The 18,103-nt window shown below is 43.2% G+C and overlaps 1 protein-coding gene across 1 annotated transcript in view; it reads right to left on the bottom strand.

Moving 5' to 3' along the window:
- The window catches only part of LOC308312006 (semaphorin-5B-like), a 100,005-nt gene that overhangs the window by 74,228 nt on the left and 7,674 nt on the right, over positions 1-18,103 (bottom strand). The gene's annotated exons all lie outside the window — the stretch shown is intronic.

Below are 18,103 nucleotides of genomic sequence, written 5' to 3'. Positions count from 1 at the left end.
TCTCCTTTGACTTCCACCCCCACTGGGGTGGGGGAAACCCATTCCAGATGGAGCCCCCAGTGTAAAACCACCTGGATTCCTAGTATACGCAGGACTCCCCCCAACTGGGAATTCAATCCCAAGACGTTGAGTTTAGCTCAATAGCCAAGTTATACAAATGCTGAGTGAATCAGTTAATTCCACCAGGGGCCCCGCAGAGCCGACATCAATCCCTAGCTTGGTGACCTAGCCCTGGCTGCAGGTGTTGGCACGATGCTCTCCCTACTGAACAACAAGGATTACCTTTTGTTCAGGCTCAGTTGAGAGAGGCTCTGCACAATGTACACACACACATGCTGGCCCATTCCCCCCACCACTACCACCTAGGCCTCACACAACATCTCAGAATGCCAACAATTTCCTTAGCAACCAAATTCTCGTGAATGTGTGTAATTTTTCAGTCTATTACGACAGTTGTAAAATCTCATTCGCAATGAGGCGTTGTGGAGTTCTGATAGTCCGGCGGGTGGAGGTGGACGGGGGTGGGAAACTTTGCCCAAATGTGCTGACCTCATCACATTTTGTGCTGACCCTCAACACATTTGTGATGACGGCTATAGCCGTGTTTAGTCCAAGGAGTGCTTTTTGTGCAAAACTAATGCTTGGAATGGATTCATGAAATCATGAAAACCCCCTAGTTTGACATGTCACATGCTACTTAAAGCATAAGGAAAGTTTGACATTTTTGACAATTTTGTCCTGCCATAGGATGTTAATGGTAGGGTCACAAGAAACCCCTATAAAAACAATTGCCCAATATAGTGACAAGCCGGTCAGCAAGTGGATTCATGAATGTATGTATATAGACAATGTTTTAGGCCAATAAACTATACACGAAATGTCCCATTTTAAACAAAAGAAGCCTGTCGGCTGCCAGACTTTAATGACTTTAATTTAATTTGAGGAGATGGAGACCTCAGCTGACATTCCCACTGTGCGTGTGTCTTTGAGAAAAGGATTCTTGATATTGATTGAACTGAGAGGACCTCGTACTGAAGTGACAACCTCTTAAAACAACTACACCGCCACTGCAAAGACAAAGTGATTATTACCCCAAACGTTTAGCCACAACTAAAATCACCTGATTTGCGTGTCCAAATCAGGTCTTCAACTACTGCTGGTTTCCTATTATTGTCACTGGATTTCCCAGCTCTAAATTAGTCTAGATACAGACAGTTACAATGAAAAATTAAAACCAGCAATACTCACTGTACAAGAGACTCATTCGTGTTGATACAGTGTTATATATGTTGGTCCAGTTTGATGTATTGTAATGGGTTCTGCTGAATTGTCTTGCATGCCGTTGAACAGGGTATTGCTCACGTGTTCAGCACTGAGAATTGAACTGAAAACTCTTTAACAACTATACCGTAAATGGCCCTCTTAATTAATCTGCTATCTCGCTGTCAAACCTGGTGAATTAAAGCTGTGTGTGTGTGTGTGTGTGTGTGTGTGTGTGTGTGCAGGGACTGTATGCACTGTACGTCACTGCAGGGCCATAGGGTCTACTCAGTATGTGCACACGTGTAGTACTGTTGTCTGTGCGGCGTGTGCGCATGTGTATCCATGCTCATTCGTCCGTTTGCGTGCATGTGGTGTGCATCACTGAATGCTTATGTGTCGGTGGGCATTTTGTGTGTGTGTGTGTGTGTGTGTGTGATGAATGTGTGCATCTGTGTGTGTGCGTGCATGCGTGCGTGTGTGAGAGAGAGCACGCATGCATAATGACTATAGGTGTATTGATTGATTTCCTTTGCCACTCTGTCAGATATGTTCCTGCTCTTAGCGGCAGCAGCTCAGGCGTATAGTGACTCTCGCCTCACGCTCAGTCTGCTGTGGAATTGCTAACGCTCCTGCTGCCACTGTGGCTTCAACAGCTTTTCCTGTACAAGTCAATATGTCACCCTGACCTGCATATACCTCTCCAAACTAATTCTTAAAGACACTCCATTATGCTTAAATCAGACCACTAAAGTCAATATCATTTCAGCTGTACTTTCTTGGGTGAAAGGCAGCAAAAACATATGAAGATGAATTGAAAACATTTCATGTTTCACGTGCCAACATAATTGGCATGTAATGCATAGAAATATTTAGATTTTTTTTTATGAAACAAGAAAATAAATAACAGATCTACAAACTCACAACACGCAGCGCATTGTGACCTTGTACTTCTGCTAGTTTCGTTATTTAAAAAAATAAATGTTGACCTCTTCTTGAAAGGTTATATGAAACACTATTTATCCGCTACCCTTTGCTATAATAGCCATTGCACATAAATGTGTTTTTGACAATGTCTTTAAACACTATTTTAATTTGTGTCTACCATACACACAGTTTTTTAACTTTCCACTTTTCCAAAATATCCTCGGACAATCGGAGCCTGTACATTATTTTTTTTGAGCGGTACATCCGTATAGACAAAAGCCCCAAAAATAACCAGTACTAATAACAACTAAGAAGATTCTAAACGAATCTTACACAGTATGACTTCTACTTCTACTGTACCCTGTACTGTACTGTACTGTACTGTACTGTACTGTACTGTACTGTACTGTACTGTACTGTACTGTACTGTACTGTACTGGCACACCCAAAATCATCATGTTGTTTCGCTGTCAGGAAGATATGACAGGCGGGCGGTATACATCAATTACATTTTGAAACGTAACTGTCACTAAAGTAAACAAAGCCAAGATTGAACAGGAATTACTCCCGAAGTTGCCCTTTTGCCATATCACGTTTTGGTTTTGTGTGGGGAATGGGGATACAGTGCTTAATTTGCAGAAACACCAAGAAAACACCCCATTACATGTCAGAAGAAACTGTAACTCAATTAGTTCTATTGTTAAGTCCTTCATAATGAGTTTGCCAAATGCTCTGGACCTAATTAGACTATAACCCATCAATTACTTGTAGCAGGTTCCATATACAGTACCCATGTTGATGTTTTTTCTACTTCTACTGGAAATTGTGTGTGTATATTTTTCTGCTGCAGTGCACACACACTCCAAATATATGTTCATACTGTATATGCTTTTTTGTCAATGAGAACATGAATCAATCAATCAATCAATCAAAACAACAAAATGATCTGGAGACATGCAAGCCTCACTCTAGCATGACTTCTTAGTACTCAGTCATTATGACACATTAAGATATTTTGTATTACTTTCTTTTTTAGAAAGCCAGAACCAATTTTCACTGTAATGATGAAACTCATTTTCCTTGTTATTGATGGTGAAATTGCTTTTCTAACCGCTCCCAGGGAAAAATGGAAGCGGTGGTCATGTAGTGTTCACAACAAACAACTGGTCGTTAGTGTTACAATGTATATTCATTGGTCGAAATGGAGTCAGGATTTTTAAAGTGAATATTGTAAAGTTTGTTTTAAGGACTGAACACTTAAGTGTTTCAGTGCTGATTAGGTGCAACAGAGTTATATGAACATTTTTAAAAAATCAATAAATCCATTACATCAACTACAATACTACATATGGCAGCAGACAGCTTATTTTAATTGCCAACAATGCAATAAGACTGCTATATTGCGTGTAGTAGTACTGTTTTCAGTAGTACTGGTTGGGGAGAGGAGCGCTAAGCGACTGTTTTCCCCTCTATGGTTGGGGAAGAGGAGCGCTAAGCGACTGTTTTCCCCTCTATGGTTGGGGGAGAGGAGCGCTAAGTGACTGTTTTCTCCTCTATGGTTGGGGAGAGGAGCGCTAAGTGACTGTGGTCAGCATGAGATAAAACAACTCTCAAGACAGAGAGCACACATCCGGTACACACCTGCATGGTTTTCAACGTAAAAGAATCCTAGGTTATATAAGGTAAGGTTACTGTGCAATTTATATACACGGACCTGCTGAATCCATTGCTCCCCCCCCCCCTTTTTTCTTCTTCAATCCACTACTAAAATTGCATTTTGACATTGTCAAAATGCTGTGGATAATGGATAGTATGGATGAGCAGCCTTGTGGCGTACTGAATAACAAACAAAACACATTTTTCCATAATGTTCGCTGCACACTATATGCCGCTGTTACAGTGACAACTTTTAATTGGTGTGATTATGTAACTCGTTCAGATCACACTACTTCATGAATGATGGAAGCTTCATGAATGATGGAAGCTTACTTCATGAATGATGGAAGCTTAACAATACAGTTGTTATGGACAGTAGGCCTAGTAGCCGTTCCCAGACATGCTTCCACAAAACTCCATTGAAATGAGAGGACTTTAGTCAACTTGTGCTCTCTGACTGATGACACAGGCCACTGAGACCAGCCCTAATGTCTATAACAGTAAATAGCAAGTATGCATATATGAGCTACTGTTCATTTGCAATTGCATACCGTAAGTCGTAATACTTCATTACATTACATACTATATTTTTGCTACACTGGCCTGTCTTTGGGCATGGCACATACAGTATAGGAGTAAGAGACTCACCAATCAATTTCCATGTAATGAAGTATGTAATGGGAGAACACATTAGGCGTTGTGAAAAGGAATACATTTCGTTTGTCGACAAGCTATGAAAAATAGCCAAAGTTGGGATTTAATGGAGACTGAAACCGGCCAGCCATATCAGACGTCCACATATATAGGTCATCTAGCAGAACTATAACACCACCGGCCATGGATTCGCAAACTGCCTTTCACTTGACTGCAGTTTTCGAATGAAAAGGATGAAAATGGTGCAAGGATGAAAATGTGCATCACCACCTCCATTGAGAAACACTATCAGGATTCCCACAATTCTTTACCAATGAATTTCCAAAACCTATCCAGAATATTTAACTCAATTTCCAGACCTATATAACAATCATTCAGCACAATGATGACTCAGGGCTCCACTTTCGTCACCGCTAAACCCCTTATCCCTAAAGTTCTGAATAGTTAAAATAGCCAGTCTACATGCTCACAATGTGCCAATGTAGATAGTTGAACTATTGAAAAAAGTTTTTTCAAAATAGTAAAAAAATGCAAAGAAGTTTAGGGATAAGGGCTTTAGCAGTGACGAAAATGGAGCCCTTCAGTCTCTTACTCCTATGTGCCATGGTGAAAGAAAGGCAGTGTAGCAAAAATAAAGCATAGAATATAGAATTTCGTGCCAAATGTTTTGCTACAGCACCTATCCTAGGCCATAGGATCACACTGCAGCACGTTGTGAGCTTGTAGATCTGTTCTTTTTGTCACATCCGGTACACATGGCGAAAAACTACTTATGTTCCAAATTTCGTGTTCAAGGTTCATTATAAAAAATATATATCCAAATATTTTTTTTAACATTTTTTCTAGGACTGGAAAAAGTACTTTTTTCCCAATTTCAAAATATTTCAGGACCGTGGGAACCAACCCTGCACTATTTATCAGACAATACATGTTGGACTTTTGCTTTATAAGGGCTATAATTGTTATTGATTTTCCTCATATATATATTAATGTAATACTTTGTAGTTGTAGTTTGCTATTGAGCGGTCCACTTTTCAAAATTACTTGTGTTATTGTGTTCACAAAAACAAGAGTGCGATAACACCATACCATGATAGACGTAAGAATACGCACATCGACAGGCTAAAGAAAGCTGGGCTAAAGAAACTTCAGAAATGTTTCAGTGCACACCAATTAAAAATGTGTGCGGGCTCCATCCATCATCTGCTGAAGTTTCTTTAGCCCAAAAAAAGTACAAAAGTACAAACTTTTGTGTATGTATGTTCACATGACCCGATGAAGATCAAATAGATTGAAACTTTGTCAGATTTCTCGATTAAGAAAGTATTTTTGTACCTGTGGTGTGCGGGCTCCATCCAGATTTATAGATGTTGGGGCCTAAATAATATATTAGAAGCTTTTTATCAAGAACTGATCAATGTCACCAATAGCAGATCTACAAGCACATAGCGTGGCACTCGTTGTAGGTCTGCTATTTTTTTTTAATCGTGAAAATGTGGCGCAAATCTTTGAATATATATTCTTTCAGAGTGAACTTTTTTTAACTCAAATCTTTGCTTCTGGGAGGTCACTGGAACAACACATTTTCAAATGGGGGTCGCTGGACAATTACATATAATTTCTGGGGTCCTTGACAAATATTGACCACCACTTATAACTATCAAAATCTGTGAACCTGAGCTAAAATTCTTGTATTTGTTTTTCCTCCGCAGACGCGAACTTGCAGATCGGCTATTTTCAGCATGCAACAAATTGTAAAATGACTTCCGCTAGATCTCTTGTCCACTAGGCCCTGCCTAACATTTTAGTCTAGTTTGTATTTGTTGACAGTATATTTAGTGTTCGTTTTAGTCATCATAGCTTAGTTTTCATTTAGTTTTAGTCAGTGAAAAAGGCATTTTTAGCCTTAGATTTAGTTGACGAAATCAACAGTGGTGGAATGACTACAACAGGCTAATCATGGGGGAGCGATTAAGGACGGCTGTGCATTGGATCGTGGCAAACAGCTCCGGGTTTCCCACACTAGAGAGTGAGCCAGTGTTCCTGCCCGGCGGGATTAACCAGTTAAGCCCTGGTCCTTCATGTCACAACAGGCAAAACATTCTGGGAAATATTCGGTGAAAAACAGCAGATATACAAGCTCACAACGCATCACGCTATGTGACGCATTTGTGATCTTGTAGATCAGCTATTTTCAGCAAAGAGATTCGGTGTAGACAGTCGGGGGGGGGGGGGGGGGGGAGGTGGCGACCAAGTATCGACGTCGACCACTGATGGACCCCGGGTCAATGAAGTATACTGTATAAGGGGTTAAGTGGTTAACCCATTCTGGGCGGGAACCCCTTTTGGTGTTTTAAAGCATTATGTTATACTTTAGCTATTGAAAAATAGCCGATCTACAAGCTCTTGAACTTGTAGATCTGCTATTTTTGAAAAATCGTGAAAATGTGCCTCAAATCTTTGAATATATATTATTACAGAGTGAACATTTTAACTCAAATCTTTGCTTCTGGGGAGGGGGTCCCTGGAACAACATATTTTCAGATGGGGGGGGGGGGGGGCCTAAATGGGTTAAGTGGTTAAACAGTGCCTAGAGCAGACAGACTACTCAACTTGCCAGGCTTGAAGAACCACCCTGAACTTGACCGTGATCCCCAAGCCATCGAAGAGAGAGAGCGAGAGAGAGAGCAAGCGATTAAGGTTGTGACCGAGTTAGCGAAAGCGTGTGTGTTGGGGGTCCACCAGCACAAAGGCGCACAGACAGCTAAATGCCTAAAATGTCAAATGTCAGGCCTGTGCGTGCATCAGATATCTTTGGGCCCTGATTAAGGAGCGAGGAATTATTTATTTGGACATTCTGTCTGTGATGTAATGATCTTACTCTGCAAATAAATACACAATAATAATATCCAATAAGTTTAGTTAATTATTAAGGCGAGTACATCAGCTCAGCCCATGAATGCAAAACAACGGATCCATTGGGGATTGGGAATAAACACAAGATATTAAATTTGTTCGGATGCAAAAGAACTTGGCCAATCATTTCAAAATCTCGCTTATCTCCAGCGGCACAGGCTGCATTCTATATTCGGAGGAGGGGTGAAGGGTTTATCATGAGTTATCACCAGCTTAAGGCAATCCTGCAGAGGTGTTTAGAACCCTTCTAAATAAAGGTCGTTTATTTAAAATGATCGTGGCCTCGATCCTTCACAGTGTGTTTTCTCCATGTCCAGCTTGGTGGGTGGGTATTAAAGTAATGCTGTGAACGTTTTGGAACAATGGAATGGAATAAATATCGTGGAACATGGGGTATGCGTTCAAAGTGTTTTAACCAGCATCCCCAGGGGTCCATACATACAAGGCCCCTCTCATTTTTCCCCCTTAACACCAAATCGCAGATCTATACGCTCATAGAACATAGATCTCAGGCGCCCGCTGGCCAAGTGGTCAAGGCACATGCCACATATCAGGCTTTGGCCTGAGAGCACGTTGCATGTTCGAGTCCCGTTCATGATGACCTTTGCTGCATGTCTCTCCCCTTCTCTCTCTCTCTCTCCCTCTTTCCTGTCTATCTTCACTTGATACTATATCAAAAAAGAAAACAAACAAAAAAACATAGATCTCATAGATCTGCCACTGCCGCCCAAATGTTCACTTGGGACGCTAGGGTTCATGTGGTTACACGTAACTGAGGCTACCGTTGTTATAACTTATCAGAGCCCAAGAAAAGTGTCTGGGAATAACTGGGTTCTCACACCATGCATGCATCCAGTTAGCGAGAAGGCCTGTAAACCATCACCTTGTCAGCTTTAACAGAGCATCCAAATAAGCCCGGTCACTCCTTAACCTGGCCCTGCAATAACAGCCGGGCCGCTGCTTACACTCTCAAACCTAAACACACATCTTTTCCAACCCGTTAAGGCCCGTGTCCATATATAGAATAGAAGCATGGTTCAATGTGCTGGGGGAGGGAAATACGTGCCAATATCGACCCCCTCTGGTCAAGGGTTTTATTTGTATCGCTGCTTTTGTTTTATCCCTGCTTCTGGTCAGACAGATTTAAATACGCTCTTGTCATCGTCATCGTACATCAATTTATGTTAGTGGACATTTGACATTGCTACATAAGGTAGATAATGTTGTCCCTTATTGGCCAGGCGCTCCGACCAACCAATGTGATTGGTTAGCCGATTTGCTCGTTTACATATGACGTACATTTTCCCTTCAATGTCAATGGCGTTTAATGTTTTGATGTTTAATTTACGTCATATTTAGCGGAATTCTGACGTAATTTCTCTGTTCATTGTCAATTCCCTTTTCATTGTCAATGGCAAATCTTGAGACGTGTGGGGACAAATATGTTGTGTGTATTATGTAAGTGGAATTTACAAGCTCACAACGTGTCTCCGTGTGATGCGTTGTAGCTTTGTAGATCTGATATTTCTTTCTATTTGTTAAACAAAGACGTACAGGTGGGACTTCAGAGGTTAAGAATAAGAAAACTCGGGAAGCTACTGTGGTAGTAGTGGCATACCTACCTCTCCGTCTCACTTTGAAGTTTATTACTGGTGGGATATGGGCTTGCTCTATTTTGCTGTGGTGTTTTGATGAAAACAAACTTCAGCAGCCCTGTGCAGTGATGACATAGAGTATAAACAGTGGCCCTGCTTGGCTCCCTTTGTGCCTCATTCACTTTAGCCTCCGACAGTAGATCAATAGAAGGATAAGTGAATCAATGGCACAGTGGAATAAGGCTGTGTGCCGGACTGCCGGTCTAACAGCAATGTTACCTAGTCTCCACCTCGACTTGAGAAACTTTGACATATCTATTACCGTTTATGTTTGCATGACAAAATTCTCTTTTGTAGCAAAGCGACGCCTGGAAATGAAAACTGTGAAAAGAAAATGTCCTTTTAGGGCCTATTGCAATTGCATGGGTAATTTGACTAACTTCGTTATTTCACACACCAGCTTGCCTCCTCAAACTACATCAGCTTTCATATACAGTTAGTATAATCATTGACTCTGAGTCTGCACATTTGCCATAAAAGCACAACTTGTAAAAGGCCTAAACTACAATTCCGTATAAGATTCCCCCACCAGACCGTGTGTGTCCAAACAAAAGAAAAGAGTCTTTGGGAGGCGAATGAACGAGCCTCCATTAAAATCCAGGCCAACTGTCTTTTACCCCAGGTGATAGATGACAGGGGGGCAGGGGGGGGGTAATTATGTGTAATTATTTCTCCATTGAGAATCACTTTCATTTGTCCCTCGTCGTCTGCATCGCAAACACAGCGTCTGACCTCGTACATCAGTCTGTTGAGCAAAGTCGTCTCCCCTGCAGATAAAGACCTGGACTCTGTCCAGATGTCATCAATGCATGACTGCAGTCGACAGCCCTGCGAGACTATATGGAATTATGGATGGATAATATGTCCAATCCATCGCCACTCTCGTTGAGTGCGTGGAGCACCTCGTGGTTTGTGAGCAACATCGGACATTTAAGAGGCCTGTCCAGGGAGGCTTTCCGTCAGAAATGTACCGCGAGGGACATTTCCGAGGCGGTGGTATTCTCAGCTCCTTCCTATACCCACACACCCCCACCCGGGAAGGTAGGGGGGGGGGGGTGAATGGTCTCTCTGTGCCGCCTGCCAACTATCTGCCAATGGCCGCTCTCTTTTTCCAAGTGAATGGACTGAGTTGAGCCCACAGTTAAAAAGGACACACTAACGTGCCATGGCCCCCGCCACAATGGCTGCGCGGGTTATTTGCCAAGGCTAATGATACCGCCTTGGCCCCGGTGAGAGGAGGTGGAGACAGAGAATCTTAACCCGTTCTGAACGGGAAACCCCCTTTTGGTGTTTTTAAAAGCATTATGTTTACACTTTAGCTATTGAAAAATATCAGATCTACAAGCTCATAGCACGGCACCGAGTGCGGCGCTACGAGTTTGTAGGTCTGCTATTTTAGAAAAATCGTGAAAATGTGACACGAATTTTTTAATATTTATTCCTTCAGAGAGAACGTTTTTAACTCAAATCTTTGTTTCTGGGAGGTCCCTGGAACAACGTATTTTCAGATGGGGTCGGCGGCCAATTACATGTAATTCTGGGGCTCCTTGACATGAAATAGTTTGAGAACAACTGATATAGAAACATGGCTTTTTCTGAAAACTATCATGATTTAGAAGACATTCTAGAATCTGGTATCAGGTTGAAATGGGTTAAATAGGCACGCAGCTGCACCAGCCCCTGTCTGACTCTCTTCCTATCTGTGTCCCACCAATCTCTCCCTATCTGCCCCAACACACTCCTTATTCTCTCCCTATCCATTCCTACCTGCCTTATTATTACACCACCTCTCTCTTCCCACCTCTCTTCCCTCTCTATTTCCATCTGCTCCACCACACTCCCTCTCCGGAATTAATGATCAGGTTCCCAGATTATTTGTTTTTTGGTTTAGTTTCACACTTTTGCATCTGTAACAAAAGAATAGAAGGAAAAAACCATTGTTCAATTGTTCAACGTGAAGAAAGTGAAGCAGGCCTTGCAAAACAAAAACTGCCATAACCATTATTCAGCAAGAATAGCTAGCGGCCTTGCCCTCGTTTCTGGCTGTGAACATCGTTTTGGCGTTATCTGCGCCCTGCTATCACAACACTTTCCAAGTTGTATCGCATATATTATTGCTGAAGAAGAGCATTCAGTACAACTATAAATTCCACTGTAAACTGTTAAGGCAAGTAATGAAAAGTGCCCCTCCGCTCCCTCAGGTCCAGTGAAAGCCAACCTCCTGAAGGTCCAGTGAAAGCCAACCTCCTGAAGGTCCAGTGAAAGCCAACCTCCTGAAGGTCCACAAGGCCAAGTACCGCATCTGGGGGGACAGGGTCTTCTATACGTGTCGGCCCCCAAAACCCACCTCTTCAGGATAGCTTTCCCCAGCTGAGGTCTGGTTAGGATGTCCCCCCCCTTCCCTCGTTTATATTTTTAACCTTTCACTGTTGTTGCATCTGTTATGTTTTGCTTTGTTTGTTTTTCCGATGAAAGTCTGTTCCTGTGTTCTTATGTAAAGCGCTTTGGGTATTTAGAAAAGTGCTATATAACTTTGAGCTATTATTATTATTAAGTCTCGTCTCTTAAAAGTGGACAAGTGGACAGCAGTTAAGACAACCTCTTGAATGACACACGTGCGCCCCTTCCGCCAGCCCATGAATCAATACCCGCCTGCCCTGCGGCTGTGTCTACAGTATACTCTCTCCATTCTGTATCACTCACAGCCTAAAAGTGGATATTTTTGGCCTACGGGCCTAAGGCCACGGGGGTCACCAGAATCGGTTCATCCTGCTGGGAGCATGTTCTCCCCGTGTCCCCTAGGGTAGGTACCCTCACATGTTCTCCCCGTGTCCCCTAGGGTAGGTACCCTCACATGTTCTCCCCGTGTCCCCTAGGGTAGGTACCCTCACATGTTCTCCCCGTGTCCCCTAGGGTAGGTACCCTCACAAAAACATGCAGTAATCCTGGTCTCTAAAATGAAGGTGCACAGCGAATCAAAACTTTTAATATATATTAATTCTTTCAATGTTTTAACTAAAATCTTTGCTTCTGGGGGGGTGCCTGAAACGAAATATTTTCAGATGGGGGTCTGCAGCCAAATACAGATAATTCTGGGGGTCCTTGACAGGTTGAATACAGATAATTCTGGGGGTCCTTGACATGAAATAGGTTGAGCACCACTGACATAGAAACAAATGGTTTTTCAGAAAACTGTAAAATATATTTTTTAAAGAATTGGCCTCAGGCTCTAAATGGGTTAAAGGACCACTTCACCACTTTTCAAGCTATCTTCATATAATAGGTCCTCACTAATAATCATGATAAAATGGCACGATTTTTTTCTACTCAGTCTGTGTCTCATAGGAGGGTTGTGGGCAGTTTAGAAACCGTCTTCCAGTGATCATTAGGCAGATTATTTTTTAAACAAGATTTTTTTACAAAAATGTTTAGATTTTCATTATCGTGAGAACGATGGATTCCATTTTCGCATTGCAACTTTTCAGGACTAGAAAGCCTGCAGTTTTTATTAGCTTGTAATCCCCATCGATGATGTCACTGGAAGACGGTTTCTGAACTGCCCACAGCCCTCCTATGAGACACAGACAGAGTAGAAAAAGATTGCGCCATTTTTTCAAGATTATTAGTGAGGACCTATTATATGAAGATAGGTTGAAAAGTGGTGAAGTGGTCCTTTAACAGTTGGGGTCAGTAGACTCATTCCGAGAGCAAGTTCAGAGTCAGACCAAATCTACTCCATCAATCTCCTTGCTTCTTCTTTCTGCTGTCTCATTGTCCTTCCAATCTTCTCCTCTGTTCATCTCATCTCTTCTCCTCTCCTCTCCCCTCTACCACCTCCGCTCTCCAGCCGCCACTCTTCAATCCCTTTCACCTCCACCCCCTAATCTTCACTCTTTTCTCCAACCTCCTCTTTTCACCTCTACTACCTCTCTCTGCTGCTTCAACTCGGCTCTTGTGCCGTCTTTTCTCATCTCACAACTCCTCTCCATCCACATTCTCATTTCCCTCCTTTCCCCTCACACATACTATCCTCCTCATCCTCTCCTCTCCATCAAATTCTTTCTCTATCTCTCCTCTCGTCTTTCTTTTTTTTTTCTCGTCTCTCCCTCTCCAGCCCGTTCCTGCACACATGCCTGAGAACAAAGACAGAACCACCACACAATAGACCCCCCTCCCACCAGGCAGATGTTAATCAACACGTGCACTCACGCACGCGTGCGCACACACGCACGCACACACACCCTGATCCCGACCCACCTACTTGCACACTGACACACAAGACGTGTCCATTGACATACCTCTGCTGACAGACGGAGTGACTGAAAGAGACAGTGATTAGAGAGAGAGAGAGAGAGAGAGAGAGAGAGAGAGAGAGAGAGCACGTGCAGCCAGGTAATGGCTCAGTTTGAAAGATGGACAGACAGACAGACAGACAGACAGACAGACAGACAGAGTATAGGAACTGACTGAGGAACAGCACGTGAGAGGAGAAAGAGAGAGGAAAAGAGAGAGGAGAAGCAAAGATAATTGAAATAAATTACTCATAAACACGCAACTGTCCACAAGACACACATGCACAGATGACTGCCAAAGCGGAATACGTGAGGGGATACTCACCAAACACAGCATGGTTAGATTATTGCGGAGATGAACGAGGGCTCAGTGTGGACAAAAAACAACATAAAGCAAGGAGAGAGAGAAAGAGAGAGAGAGAGAGAGAGAGAGAGAGAGAGAGGAGGGAGAGAGAGAGACCTTACTATCCGTCTGTAAACACTGACTAGCCGATCACAGCGTGGGAAGGGAGTGTGCGCGCGTACGTGCGTGTGTGCGTGGAGGGTAATGGAGTGGTAAGAGGTGCAGCGAGCTGCAAAGCATTCCTGTCTGTGAAAAACAAACCGTTAACTTTCTGAATGGCGAGAGGAGAGTGCATTTTGTGTGTGTGTGTGCGTGCGTGCGTGCCAACCTCAGGTTGCCCAACTGTGTCCAACACCCAGACAGAGAGAAGTTTGGGGGGCTGGCTGAGAGGAGGAAGGCATCTCTCTTTCTCACTCTCTCCCTCACTCGCTCTGCCTCTCCCTCAATCGCTCTGTCTCTCATAGAAAGTGAGACTGTTGCGTTTCCCCCTGGCTGTTCTTCAGTCGGGTTCACATCACAGACAAAGGCTGAGTGAGATCACTAGCCTGTTGCGCTATAGCCCAAGCCACTACATTTCACACTCTGTCGCCTTCTCCTCCTCCTCCTCCTCCTCAAACAGACCAGTCATTTAAGGAGGAGAACGATCCATTTGAATTCACAGAAAATAGAAATCACTATAGAAATGATAAAATTATTGCAACGAAGGGCCAGCATGTTTAGTCCAGTGATTATTATGACTCACGGTTATACTTGACAAAGTTGAGGTTTCTCCAAACCATTTTTCAACTTTCAGAGACTTGAAACATGCCCGAGATAAGCCTGGATATGACCTGTCATATCCAGGCCAATGACATATTGTCATGATTTGTCACGACAAGAGTTGGCTTTGTACGACACTTAAAAGGTCTTTAAATAAATACTTTTTGAAATGTCTGTAAGGAAAATGCATTGGGAATTCTTTCCTGGGCCTGGCGTCTTCATGAAAGGGGACTGCGACGCTCTATACAGCTAATATCAGACACTGCTAGACTGCTGGATCATCAAATGCATTCACACTCCCACACACTACAGAATAATCGCGATTATCTTATCAGATTATCTTATACACTACACGATTTTAAAACTTGCACGCAGCTCACAACACACGATTATCGGCCCTGAGCGTCAAAATTGCCCGATTATCGGCTAGTGTAAGGCCACCTATATGGAAGACCCTGGCCTCCACCCCAACTTTCTTAAATCAACCTCACTGAACCCGACTTAACTCCCCATATATTGTAGGCCACACAGACGATTACCCAATGTAGAAATGCTATTCCTGACAATGACATGCTGGTATGGCCATCATGCTTTGGTATGCGTTATTCTCATCTCTGTCTACACTATATCTTCAGCACGTCAGCCATGGAGAATGAACACATAACATGAACAAGCAGAGATTTATTGCAGGATTTACAGTATTACGGATGTAGGTCATAAATAAAGTAATCTACACTATAACTACATCAGCAGCAAAATATTGACATTTATATTCCTTTTAGAGACACTTATGCTCTGACTGACCTACATTGAATCTTTCAGTCGGAGGGCATCTCTCCAATTACCCCGTGCACACGCACGCACACGCGGTCAGCACACACACACACACACACACACACACACACACACACACACACACACACACACACACACACACACACACACACACACACACACACACACACACACACACACACACACATTTTGTCTCAGCCTTCATTGTCCCGGCCTTCAGTGTAATTGCTCATAATTGTCATTTCTTTCCAGACCTTACACCAAAAACAACAAGTTGAATGTTAGTAAATGAATGTCAAATAAACTTTAAAAAACCAACCATTAAAAACATGTAAGGTTTCCAGATATTAAAAGCAATTTGGAGTATGTGGCGTGGCGTGAATCAAAGGGGAAATTATTTCATAGTGGAGCTAAAGGTATTACAATTATGGTAAATTTATGAATATATTGGTTAATGGTGAATAGAAACTAGTAATGTGGGATGACATTCAGAGCAACCCACTTGTGGAATTAGATTAAGCCATGGCTAAACATATTTTGCGAATTTTTTTAAATAAAAACAAAATATTCAAGCGTTCTCGTGGCTAAACACGAGAACGCTCCACCATTTAGGAGCAGAAACACGCAAAGCAAAACTCATCACCTCATGCATGCAACATCGCACCTCAATATTTAAAGATGCCAATACAAAAAACATGTGGAACAGACAAAACTTTAGCCTAATAAATTCAAACCAATCAGCGTAATTTAATGGTGTACACACAGCTGCTAACCCGTTTAGGCCAGCTGCAGTGCAGACAATGCAAACAATGCATCGAGTTGCTAAATTCAACACCATGACGGTATAGGTATAGGCAAATTCTAAGGTTTCATGTGTAACCTTTGCCGAGCCATGAGGCATGATAGCAGGACAGGACTCGGGTGCCTATCTCCTGTTTCTGTAGCGTGAGGCAGCTTGATGTACAGGTACACTCCCTGGACATGACGCTAGTATGTCGCAGGGACTTACCCCCAATCCAACCCTTGATGCTGAGTGTCAAGCAGGGAAGCACTGAGTCTTTGGGCCAGGGATCGAACTCCAACCTCCCAGTCTCAGGGCGGACACTCAAACCACAAGGCCACTGAGCTTAATGTGTTGGGGTGTCTCCCTTTAGACTGATACCTGTCCATTCAAACTCTAGACGGGCCCGCCCCAAAGTTATTAGTGCAGCTGCGCCCGGCAGCTGCAGGCCCGAAAATTAAGGACCAGGCCTACCTGGGCCCTCATCAAACCCTGTACACGACCCTGTACAAGACACTACCCCCGCTGCCACAATTAGATTTCCATATATGGAGCTGACCTGTTCTGACGTTCCATATGTTGATCTGACCTCATCAAACCCTGTACACTCAAGACACACTCCATATATGGCCAGTACAGAATTCAATCCATATGTTGATTTGACCTCCCGTGCCAAAGCGCCAGCGCTTGCCCAGCAGTCTGCCGTCACCCATGGCGGATGCGTGCAGGGCTTTTCGCCCTCAGGGCATCTTACTGGTTACTATACTACGAATGTGTGTGATGGCTGCGGGTACAGTATACTCAGAGCCGTTACGCAAACTGCGTTCACTTCATGGGGCCAGTCCAATGGTGGGCGGCTCTCCTACGTAGACTTCTATTGAGAATGGGGACTTGCGACTGGTACAAGTCCAAGTCCCTTTATTTTAGATTGTAGTAATAGTACAACATAAACATTAAAGAGACTTTAGTTGTTACTGACTGTACAATACTTTAAAACAGCTGTCAAGTTGCACACATGCTTAAAATAGCTCTTGTTTGCGCTGCCCTCATTGAAAACAATGTATTTCCAACTCCAGCTTGGCTCAGTTCAGGCTGCATGAACAGCGCTCGAGTGCTCGGTTTCTGCCCCCTCTATATCGTACCTCTTCTATTAGATGGCTCTGAGTATACTGACAGATGGATGACAGACACTATTGCAACCAACTGTAATCTGCCTCTCAAGTTTCTCTGGCGGTTCCTGTCAACGTTAGTTATTCATATACATAAAACATGACAAAGCTATTAAAACCTATTTGAGAGTTGAGAAATTAAAACCAGGAGCTACACTGCCGATCGACCATCAATTTCCCTGATTGATGTGAAAGCTGGCCGTTTTTCATTTCCGCCCATCGAGAGAGTGAGAATAATGGAGTGGGGTTGAGCGCCCGAAGCGCCTGTGTAGTTGTAATTAGTTGTGCGATGCGGAGCTCAGGGTTGGAAATTATAAAAAGCATCCGGTTTAATGACAAAAGCTGCTCGCCGCTTGCGGTCGGGTGCCGCGAGTCAACAGCCACACACACACAGTACCTTTCCTTGTAAAACAACAAGGTCAATTATTAGTTGTAATGACATGGTAGCAGTCATGCAGGTTGCTTCAGAGCACCACCGAAACTCAACTCCCACTGTCTCAATACAGATAAATATTCTGTGTCATGGTTGCTTTCCTTATCACTGTCACTGAAGCTGTCATGATAGAACACTTCTTACAATAAATGCCTCATGACACTGTATGCAAGCGTGCATGTGTGTGTGTGTGTGTGTGTGTGTGTGTGTGTGTGCGCACGTGCGTGTGTGTGTGTGTGTGTACGTCTGTAATCCACATAACTAGAGAACCGTTCGCCCCACCGACTTCATACCCACCGACTTCATATTCAACACACACACACACACACACACACACACACACACACAAAATATACACAGTCACACACACACACACACACACACACACACACACACACCCACACACACACCCACACACACACACACACCCACACACACACACACACACACACACACACACACA

Source organism: Protomyctophum bolini (assembly GCF_963924005.1).
Source record: "Protomyctophum bolini genome assembly, chromosome: 24".
Classification (NCBI taxonomy): Eukaryota; Metazoa; Chordata; class Actinopteri; order Myctophiformes; family Myctophidae; genus Protomyctophum; species Protomyctophum bolini.
Note: the sequence above shows the minus strand (reverse complement) of the source record. Positions and strands in the feature narration are given on the sequence as shown.